The following is a 12,020-nucleotide window of genomic DNA, read 5'->3' as shown; positions in this document are numbered from 1 at the left end:
AGTTCCAGGTCTAGTTGTCAGATCGGCATACACAGTCCCTCATGGCTGGTATACACCCACACCACACCCATCCAGCACATCTGTCACTACACACGTGACCCTACCTATAAAAAAGACGGGGCACACGTGCTCTACGCCATTTTAGAGTTGCTCCCATCGCAAGCGCTGGGATGGCCCGTCCGGGTGGTTTGCACGCTTCGTGTAGGCCCAAACTACCGAACAAGGGGGCCCACTACCACATGCATAGCCTCTTTGGTCACTGAGTTAGTGGTACCCGAAGCACTGAGCTGGTGAAGAACCTGCGATGATGATGATGGGAGCACGAGTATGTTGTTAGCCTTAGAGACATCAAGACTTTGCACCATATATGAGACTTCTTTGTGGCAGATCGAGACTACATGATGCAGAAGGTGTCCTGTCCACGAAAAGGTGAGCAGTGAGGCCTGGGTGCGCATCGGAGGGAATCGAAGGGCTGTAGCAGACTGGATACAAAAAAGCGACGCAGCGATTTAGAAAAACGCAGTCCTATATAGTGTATCAAATTACATCTACATATATTTTTTCCAATAGCAGGAACGTTTTTATAATCGCTCAAACGTCCGGAATATAAACTATACATAGTTATTTTAAATGTGAGAAGGAACATGTGTGAAAGGGCAATGTTATTCAACTCCACATTAAGATAGTACCAATTACCAATCATATCATCTTTCTTTTACTATCTTTTAGATATAGAGCTTCAGGGTGCATTATGTTCCGGCATGTAGTGAAAAACACACTGGTGACAGAAAGTTGAGCTGCGAATATTCTTTGCAGTCACTCTCTCACTTCCTCTCTCCTTTGATAAAAAAATTACACACAATCTTAACTTCCTTTTCATCTTACAGGTCGTGTTTCACAAATTGGCGTCCCCCCCAACGCCTTTAAAACTCAAAGTTTGAGGATTCTGCGATGATGCGTGGCCATCGTAACAACTTCTGAGAAAGCTGCTTCGACACTTAGTGCACCCTCTTTGAATCAGGCCAATGGCACAAGGTGAGCAAAGAAGCTTGTTTCCGAAACAACGAAAAGTTATCAGTGAAAGGAGAAAGTGGGACTATACTATTACTAACTCTTTATACTATCTTTCAGATCACTAAACTGGAGGGTGCACTATGAACCAGCACATGCTTGGACACACAACGGAGGCAAAAGGTGAGCTATGAGTATTTCCTCCAGTATTAACTACTCCATCTATAACGTTCTCTCTCCCACGTTTTAATGTCGTTTTTTCTCTTTCTCTTTCTCACTTTCTCTCACATCGTTTCTTTTTCTCTTTTAAAGTTATCGACGCTGCTGTCTACTCTGCCGTGCACAACCTTAGCTAAGTACAAGTAGTGAACTCTGTTGGCCACAATGAAGCCTGCTTCGACACGTAGTGCACCCTCTTTGAATCACGCCAATGGCACTAGGTGAGCAAAGAAGCGTGTTTCCGAAACAATAACAAGTTGACTGTGAAAGGAGAGAGTGGGTAGTGTCCAGCACATTCACTGCGTAGAAATATACAATTACCTCCAAGCAGTGAGAATAGATAGGTTACAACAGTCTGATGAACAGATCTACAAGCTTCTTGCACCACTTTTGTGCCACTTTTAACATGGGAAAAGTAGTGCAAGGAGCTTGTAAATCTGCCTCTGACTTCTCAAGAAAAACACTCACCTCCAGACTCTGTGAGTCAATGAGGTGCAACAGTCTAGGTACGCAGGGGCAGATCTACAAGTAAGTGCCGCAGCGTGGCACCGTAACCCTTTGGCTGCACCAGGCTGCAGCACTTTCAGAGCGTAGGAATGCAATATATTTACAAGAATATGTTGCATTTCTGTGCTCTCCCTGCCGCTGACGCACAAACAGCTGCCATGCGCCGGAGCAGGCACCCTTGCACAGTGGTGTAAGGATGCCTGCGCCAAGGGGAGATTGTTTTTGTGCAGGAAGGGGCACTTTCCTGCACAAAAATAATCACTACAGGCTTTTTCCTCTTACAATGCGTGCGTAGAATGCAGCGCGCATTGAAAGAGGAAAAAAAAAGAGGAGAAATTAAAACATTTCTCCTTGTTGCGCCTTGCTATGCCACCTCTAGGGTGGCGTAGCATTCAGACGCATCTCCTGTTTTACGATTTCTCATAAATCTGGACATGTGTCTTGTTCCATGGGTGTTGCGTTGGAACACCCACAGCAACACCCATGAAGCGCCCCTTCACCACAAAGTGCTGCGTGTGAAGGGGCCATATTTACAAGGAGGGAAAAGTCACGCAGGCTGGCTTTTCCTCTCCTTGTAAATATGGAGGAGTCCCCTGTGCAACCAGTACGTCACAAAAAGTGACGTACTGGTGGCGCAGGGTGCTTGTAAATCTGCCCTGCAATATTGAGAACTCACCGCTATGCAGTGGGAGTGTATGTGATATACTACTTTGAAAGATAAACAGCACACAGACACCTCCTTACAGTTGAAGTTGAAAAAATACATTATTCTGAGTATACAAATGTAAATGACTTCCCAAGAAAAACACTCACCTCCAGACTCTGTGAGCCAATGGGGTGCAACAGTCTAGATACCCAATATTGACAACCCACCGCTATGCAGTGGGAATGCATGGGATATAGTACTTTGGAAGAAAAACAGCGCACAGACACCTCCTTACAGTGGAACATGTTGTAATATAGTATCCTGAGTGTACAAAAAAATGAAGCAAAAATATACGCGTGCAGTTGTATGGACATTTCTATTACAAACTGTTTATACTATCTTTCAGATCACTAAACTGGAGGGTGCACTATGAAGCAGCACATCCGTGGACACACAACAGAGGCAAAAGGTGAGCTATGAGTATTTTCTCCAGTATTAACTGCTCCATCTATAACTTTCTCTCTCTTTCAATGTTCTTGTTTCTCTGTTTCTCTTTCTCACTCTCTCTCACATCGTTTCTCTTTCTCTTTTAAAGTTATGGATGCTGCTGTCTACTCTGACGTTTAGAACCAAAGCTAAGTTGAAGTTGTGAATTCTGCTGGTCACAGTGTTTACACAAGTTAAGCAGAGCGGCCTTGATATACAATGCCTCCAATTAAATGCATTAGAAATAAAAGAGCTTATTTACAAACCCCTTGTGCCACTTTTGCGTCACTTTCAACATGGGAAAAGAAACACAAAACTGTTGCAAGAGTCTTGTAAATAAGCCCTAAAGAATATTGTCCTGCATAATGACTTAATCTCTCACCTGATTCTGTATTATTCCTGAATCATTTTAAAGACCTGTTGATCTGTAAAGTAAAACTGACGCAGTAGGCACTTCCATACAGACACCGCTTGAACCCGGGCCTATAACACAAGTGAAATGTACCAGGCACACTGCACACGTTAAAAGAAGGAAATATCGTCAAGTGTTACCTTGACTTGTAATGTTTGACCTCATTTAGTCACATCGATCTAATTTTAAACATTAATTTTCTTTTTGGTTTTGCAGATTACCTACCGTACGTCTATTGGAGTCCATATCACATTTTGATCAATATATTGTTTTATTAAAGTTATATTTCTAGTTCTTTTTTGTATTATCTTTAAATTACGTTTCCAGTTATTTATTGTTGTTTTAATAAAAGTTAATTAAATAAAAAGTATATACGTATTTTTTTTTGGGGGGGGTAGCGAGCCCCAATCGAAATGATATTTATAATTTGAAGTATAATTCTGAGGCTAACTCTTTACCAGATCTTTACCAGAGTCTATAGCAAGGACTAACGCTTCCAATTAGAAAAGTTTTAAAACTCCACAACAGTAACTTTTTTTCAATTACCTACATGGTTTGGTGAACTTCTAACCTCTGTGCTCACGTAAGTGTTCCATAAACTGTTACTATGGTAACAGGCAGAAAGCCGTTTGGGGGTAGAGTTTAATGGTAGTAGCTGTACAAAAACTGTTCTATTCACCCTGGATCCTCTACAAGACAGAAAGGAAAGCAAAGTAAAACAAAACACTGTGTACCAGATATACAACCCCCTTGTGCCACTTACTCGTCCAAGGGCCCCCCCTACAAAATTAAAAGTGTGTGGGCCTCAATGAAGCCCCTAAAACCCCGGGAACAACCACCCCCCGGAGATTTCTGTATAGTGTGACAGGGCTGCGTGGCCCTCTGCCTGGTGCCCTTGAGAGCCCTGGAGTCTGCCACGATCAGAGCCAGATCCTCCAGTGTCCCGGGGTGCCTACCCCCGGGACACTGCTGTTTGCTATGAGAAGGTGGAAGTCTTCCGGCTCTCGCCCTCCCATAGCAAACTTGGGGCCATATTACCAAGAAAGTGCAATACATTATCACTGCTTTTATCGGCAGGAAACTGCTGCTAAAGCGGCAATAATGGGCTTGATAATATGCCCTTGTGAATTCCCATAGAAGCCCAGGTTCTGGTGTTAACCTGGGTGTCAGGGCTATCTGGGGGGGTGGGCAGCACTTAGGTGGGGTAAAAAGGGAAACAATTCAGAGCGGCAAGTAAGTGTTTACACTCAAGGAATCAAAAAAAGATAAAAATATGGTACCAGTCGGTAGTTAATTTAGCTTCTTTTAGGATGGCTCTGTTTGTACCTAGAGGGTTGATATATTATTTTAACAATGCTTCGTGATGGAATAACATTTTTCTTATTAAACGTTTCGGGTCTTAATAATTGGGCGAAGCATCAGAAAGTGGCTGCGATACTACGACAGATTCAGCCCGACTTACTGTGTATACAGGAGACTCATATACCTTGGGTCAAGAGAGACATAATGAAAGAATTGGGATTTACGTTAATATCCGCTTCAGGGCAATCAGGTATGACCCGTGGTGTAGGTATTTTAGCCAGAGGCAATCATGTTATTTTTGGTCGGGCTTTGGCAGACAAATTTCGCTGGTGGGCTATAGCTGAATGTGGGTTTGAGGGAATTAAGATTACGCTTAGCACCATTTATAGGTCTAATTTGGATGAGCCTGGGATTTTAATTGAATTAAATACTGAATTAGCTACATGGCCATACCCCTTGGTAATTTGTGGGGATATTAACATTAATTTGACCAATCAGGCTCTTCAAGAGGGCCCCCAGAAATATGATGGACAAAAACCAAATGTTTTTAAAGTACTTCATGACTTAACTTGTGACTATGGTTTAGTGGATGTTTGGGGCAAATTAAAGGAACAAGATATGGGTTTTACTTTTTACTCTCACCCACATAAAGAATTAGTAAGGTTGGATTATTTTTTTGCACCTATTTCATTTCTAACTGATGTGTCTATACAGGTATATCCGAGGATTTAATTGGATCATGCACCAATTGTCTTAGAACTAGCACTATATAGGGGTAGGCCTTCACATAACTTTTTTTTCTTTTTTGACCGGAAACTTTGCTTAAACGAAGAATTTAAGGAACATATGGGTTATTGGATTAAGGATTTTTTTTAATAACAATTTGTAAGCACCTATTACTACTATCTGGGATACTTTTAAGGCCTGCTTCTGAGGGGAAGTTCTTAGTTTTAGCTCATATCAACAGAAGAAACGCAAGTTAGAGCTGGCTCGATATTACGAGGGTCTGATAGAGGCAGAAGGTGCCTCAACTACAGTGATTGCTATAGGTGAAAATGATTTCTCTGGATTAGTGAATACGGTTTCAGGTGTTGAAGGACCAGAGTGATGTATTGCATTCTGACCCACATCAGATACTTTCCATTTTCCATCAGTTCTATTCCACTCTTTATACTCACCAGGGAGAGCAGACTGGGGGTTATAGTGTATTTTCATGGGAGGGATTGGTTCAATTAGACCCTTCTGTTACAGAGCAATTGGACACCCCTGATATCTATGATGGAACTAGAAAGAGCAGTAAAAAGCTTAGCCTTAGGGAAAGCGGCAGGACCTGATAGGATTCCTGTAGAGGTTTACAGGCTGGTTTTCCATCTAATTAAAGACGAGATGCTGAAGGTGTTTCAAATGGCACAGTCAGGGCAGCCACCCAAGTCCTGGTCAGAAGCTACGATTGCAGTGTTTTGTAAAAAGGGCAAACCTCGGTAGTTGGTGGGGTCATATCGCCCAATCTCCTTATTAAACTGGGACAGCAAAATTTATTCTAAAATTTTGGCCAATCGCCTTTCTACAGTTATCACTTCCTTGGTTTCTTTAAACCAACATGGTTTCATTCCTCAGGGTGGAACCACTGAACATGTTAATAAAGTTATAACATTATTTGACATCGCCACTACAGAAAAGAGGGAGTTAGCGCTGATTTTACTGGATGCTGAGAAAGCGTTCAATGGGGGTACTTGTGGAAATTGTTGGGACAAAGCGGTCTTGGAGATACATTTATTGTAGCCCTGCAAGCTTTGTACGAAGCCCCCTCTGCTAAAATTTCTGCAATGGGTTTGTTATTGGAAGCAGTATCTATAAATCAGGGCACCCGTCAAGGCTGCCCCAGTTCTCCTCTTTAATTTGCCCTTTACACAAATCCTTTTACAGAACAATTATCCAATAATGTTCGCATTTTCCCATTCCTGGTTTATGACTATCAGTTCTCTGTCTTTGCTTATGCAGACGATATAGCTGGGACGACTGTGGATCCCTCTCTTGCTATAGAGGAGATTGAGCGATTAGCTATAGAATTTGGATCTATTACTGGGTACAAGCTCAATGTGCCAAAAACACACATTTTGCGCTCAGACAAGATTGTCTGGAATGATGAGCGGGTAGTTAAAGAGGTGACATACTTGGGCATTCAAATTCGATCTTCTATGTCCGAAGTGAGGGATGTGAATTGGAATTTACTGATAAGTAGTGTTAAAGATTCTCTGGACAGGTGGGGGCGATTATATTTTACATTGATAGGGCAGTGTAACATCATCAAAATGAAGGTTTTACCTAAGGTTCTTTGCTTATTTCGCTCGTTACCTTTGGAAGTTACAAATATTAGATTACAAATTTCTTCAATCAATCTGTGGAAAATGTATCTGGAGCCCGGGCAGGCCTAGACGTGTGATGTGCTTTACGACGCTTCCTCTCGAAAGAGGGGGCCTAGCGGTTCCGGATTTTGCACTATACTTTTACACATGTTTTTTGTTAAAAATGCGGGTGTTACTCACTGGGGAAGGTGCTGCTAACAGGGCCACTACACCTACAATCTTTGAAATCCTTATGGGCCCTATTGTTATTGTTATTGTTAACTACAGCTTGTATAGCGCCAAATCACCGTCAGGTCTCTAGGCGCTTTTGACAGAAGAATGCTATACTAACAAAATGAACAGATACGTAAAGCCGTGGCACTAAGTGGAGCTTAGGGCCTCCTTAAACAGGAGTGTTTTTAGAGAGTTCCTGAACTGCAACAAATTTGGTTCCTTACGAAGAGACTCTGGAAGTTTATTCCAAACCTGTGGAACCACCACTGAGAAAGACAGTGCTTATTTACAGAAGTGGATGGTAGCTATTTCAAACGAACGCGATTTAAAGTTTTGAACAGTGCTTATAAAGTGTGGAAACGATTACATATTCCGAATATAATGGGCAAAATATCATACTATACACCCCTATATGCATTGAAGATCCTACCGGGTATATTTGGGGATAATATAGTTCAAGCCTGGAGGAAAATAGGTATTAAGAACTTAGGGGATTTTTACTCTGTTGTTGCGGTGTGTAAATCTTTTGATGAATTAGTTTTATAATACGCTGTGCCTTAAGCGCAATTTTTTCAATTTTTTGCAGATTAGGGATTTTTTATTTCGGATTAATGTTAACATGACACCCCATCCTCTCATAGAGATGGTTAGACGACAACCTAAAATTGGAGTTGTATATCAGTCTCTGTTAGCTGATAGACCAGATGATTTGAATAAATATAATATTAAATGGTCTAGAGAGTTAGTAGAAACGGACATTGTGGTTGAGAAACGTATTGTACTCTCTAGGGAGACATTAATGTCAGCAAATCTGAAAGCTCAATTCTTTAAGTCTTTATTTGATTTATACTATACTCCCGCACAAACAGTTAAATAGGGGGTGGGGTCTGATGGAAAGTGTTTTAGTTGCGGGGATGACAATGCGGATAGTGTACATATTTTTTTTAGTTGTGATAAATTGTCTAGATTTAAAATTGATATATGATTTTTTTTATCTTTGGTTATGAATTGCCGTCTGACAACTACACCTGCCATGATGTTAATAGGGAAACTGCCTGACAGTAGCGTTTTGAATACATTATATCTACATCCTCAGTTGATCTTTTTCTCTATGACTGTCTCTTGCCTTTGTATTGCCGGCGAGTGGCTCCAGAAAGATCCCCCAGTATTTGAACTATGGCAGGCAAAAATTTATAATTTATGTAAGTTAGAATGGGGACTTTTTTCTGTTAAAGGGCCTAATATACGCCAGACTGGTATAAGTATTTGGGGTGCTTTTCGTGAATATGTAGAGGATTTATTTATTTATCTATGTACATATTTGTTTGTTTATGTGTTTCATGTTATCTTCTCATTGAAATATATTGTACATTATATTTTATTCTGTGTAATTTAGCCGCTGTGAAGCTATAAATAAAAAAATAAGATAAAAAATAGAGTATCAGTATGAATATCTGTATGGTTCCGTAGGGGATATTACTTAGCATATAGATGCATGAATGAGTGACTCACTGTATGTGTTTTGAAGACATCTTGTGTGCAAGACTGTATGGCTGGTTGAGTGTGTGTATGGGTGTGTTAGTGAGTGAATGACTGTCTCAATAGTGTCGTTATGAGTAAGTACATATGTTTTAAACTAGTATATGTGAGTATTGATGTATATAAGTGAGTATATATGAGAGTGAGAGATTTAAAGCGTTCCTGTATAAATAAGTATGTGTTTCTATAAGGTATTGTTTAAGAGAGTAAGATGTGTATGTTTCTGTAGAAATAAGTGTAGTGGTGTGTGTATAGCTGTATATGCAAGTAAATGGATGTTTGAAAGTTTATTTGCATGTGTGAGTATGTGTGTGAGTAACTCTATGTATGAGTGTAGGTGTGTAACAGGATGTATAGGTGTATGTGTACATATGATGAGTGAGTACTTGTATGAGTGACTATATAGAACTGTTGGTGAATGAGTGAATGCGTATGCAGATTTTGGAATTACTGAATAGTTTGTTCTAACTAGTATTGGTATCTATATTGTTTTGAAAATTTTAGTTTCTACTTTTCAATTTGTAAGTATCAAAGGTTATATTAGGGTGGTAGGAGGTCTGCCACTCTTTCACAAGGATGATGTCATCATTGATGTCATCAGTGATGTCATTTGAGATGTCATGAGTGATGTCATGATTGATGTCACTCACCATGTCATGAGTGATCTAATATGTGACGTCATCAGCAGTGGGTTGTGGGCACGCGATTTATAGTTAGCTAAACTAACTATAACGGGGGAATTTCAATGGTTTTGCATGAGTGAAATGTCCAGCTAACTATAACATATGTGAAACCTATGTTTTTTTCAGTGAATTTCCAAGGTTTTTTAAATGCTAATTCCTAATTATAACGTGGCTGAAACCTATGGGTTTTTCAGTGAATTTCAAAGGTTTTTTAAATGCTAATTCCTAACTATAACGTGCCTAAAACCTATGTTTTTTTCAGTGAATTTGATAGGTTTTGTAAATGCCAATTTTTAAATGTATTAATTGTTATATTTCTTTTTTTGATACTAATTTACTACATTTTTGTAATATTTATTTTTAGCTAATTTATTTTTTAAATTACATTACATATATGTTTTTTTCAATATATGAAAATTAATTTCTATATTTTTTTTGCGTGGTAAGCGTGTAGCACGCATATCGTCCTCACACACGGCTGGGCAACTGTAATCGTACTGTACGCATACCTGCGCATACATCACAGATACGTTTTGACGTTACACGTCACATCGGCGCTTCCGTGTGATGTTATGTATGTTTGTACGGCGAATATACAGCCAGTGATACCCCGTACCTTCCATGTTGGCCAAGTTGTGGAACTTTACAGATATAATGACACATTTACTTTTAAGACCCGGGTGACGTCAGCACTACAAAACAGACACCCGAATCACATGCTTTTTCATATAGCTCACCACGGGATCATGCCCATAGTTCCGGAATCCTGCTTCACAGCCTTGCGTAGCACTAGAGTTCATCATGCATGCCCACTCCGCTTACGCTACCAGGAAAACACAACAACACTAAATGGCCCAGATTTCCATTGTAGTGATTTCTTAGTTCTAGGTCTAGTTGTCAGAACGGCACACACACACTCCCTCATACCTGGTATACACCCACACCACACCCATCCAGTGCATTTGTCACTACACACGTGACCCTACCTTTCAAAAAGACGGGGCGCACATGCTCTATGCCATTTTAGAGTTGTTCCCATCCCAACCGCTGTGATGGTCCTTCCTAGTGCTTCGAAAGCTTCATATAGACCCAAACTACCTAACAAGGGGGCCCACTACCACATGTGTGGCCTCTTTGGTCACTGACTTACCGCAAGGACTGAGCGGGTGAAGAACCTGCGATAATGATGATATAAAATCGTGTGAGTGCATACCTCATTCGTCCAGTTCATCGTGTGCATACCTCATTCGTCTAGTTCATCATCTTTTTCCTCTCCTTGCAAGCTAAGAAATTTGCATTATTTTTGTAATAGTCTATACTGTAACTATGAGTACTGTATTGCTTCCTGTACATTGTTGTGTAATTCTGTGTCGCATTTTTGTGCTGCACAACGCGGCGCTCCCAGGCCTCTATTCTTGTAAATCATGCGTGCATGATTGTAATAGTAATTGCTGTGTCACGTGGCCCTCCTAGGCCTCCATTCTTTTACACTGTGCGTGCATGATTGTATAAGTTATTCCTCAATCACATGGCCCTCCCAGGCCTCTATTCCTATAAATCGTGCGTGCATGATTGTAATAGTTATTGCTGCGTCACATGGCCCTCCCAGGCCTCTATTCTTATAAATCGTGCGTGCATGATTGTAATAGTTATTGCTGCATCACGTGGCCCTCCCAGGCCTCTATTCTTATAAATCGTACGTGCCTGATTGTAATAGTTATTGCTGCGTCACATGGCCCTCCCAGGCCTCTATGTTTTTTAAATCGTGCGTGAATGTTTGTAAAAGTTGTTGCTGTATCACGTGGCCCTCCTAGACCTCTATTCTTATAAATTGTGCATGCATGATTGTACTAGTTAATGGTGCATCACGTGGTCCTCCCAGGCCTATATTCTTATAAATCGTGCGTGCATGATTGTAATAGTTAAAGCTGCGTCACGTGTCCCTCCCAGGCCTCTATTCTTTTAAATCGTGCGTGAATGTTTGTAATAGTTATTGCTGCATCACGTGGTCCTCCCAGGCCTCCATTCTTTTAAATCAAGCGTGCATGATTGTAATAGTTATTGCTGCGTCACGAGGCCCTCCCAGGCCTCTATTCTTATAAATCATGTGTGCATGATTGTAATAGTTATTGCTGTGTCACGTGGCTCTCCCGGGCCTCTATTCTTTTAAATTGTTCCTGCATGATTGTAATAGTTATTGCTGCATCACGGGGCCCTCCCAGGCCTCTAGTCTTATAAATTGTGCGTGCATGATTGTAATAGTTATTGCTGCGTCACATGGCCCTCCCAGACCTCTATTCTTTTAAATAGTGCGTGCATGATTGTAATAGTTATTGCTGCGTCACGTGTCCCTCCCAGGCCTCTATTATTTTAAATCGTGCGAGCATGATTGTATTAGTTATTGCTGTGTCACTTGGCCCTCCCAGGCCTCTATTCTTATAAATCGTGCATGCATGATTGGAATAGTTATTGCTGCGTCACGTGGCCCTCCCAGGCCTCTATTCTTATAAATTGTACGTGCATGATTTTAATAGGTATTGCTGCATCAAGTGGCCCTCCCAGGCATCTATTCTTATAAATTGAGCTTGCATGATTGTAATAGTTATTGCTGCATCACCTGGCTCTTCCAAGCCTCT

Source organism: Lissotriton vulgaris, chromosome 10, assembly GCF_964263255.1.
Source record: "Lissotriton vulgaris chromosome 10, aLisVul1.2, whole genome shotgun sequence".
NCBI classification, from domain to species: Eukaryota; Metazoa; Chordata; class Amphibia; order Caudata; family Salamandridae; genus Lissotriton; species Lissotriton vulgaris.
Note: the sequence above shows the minus strand (reverse complement) of the source record.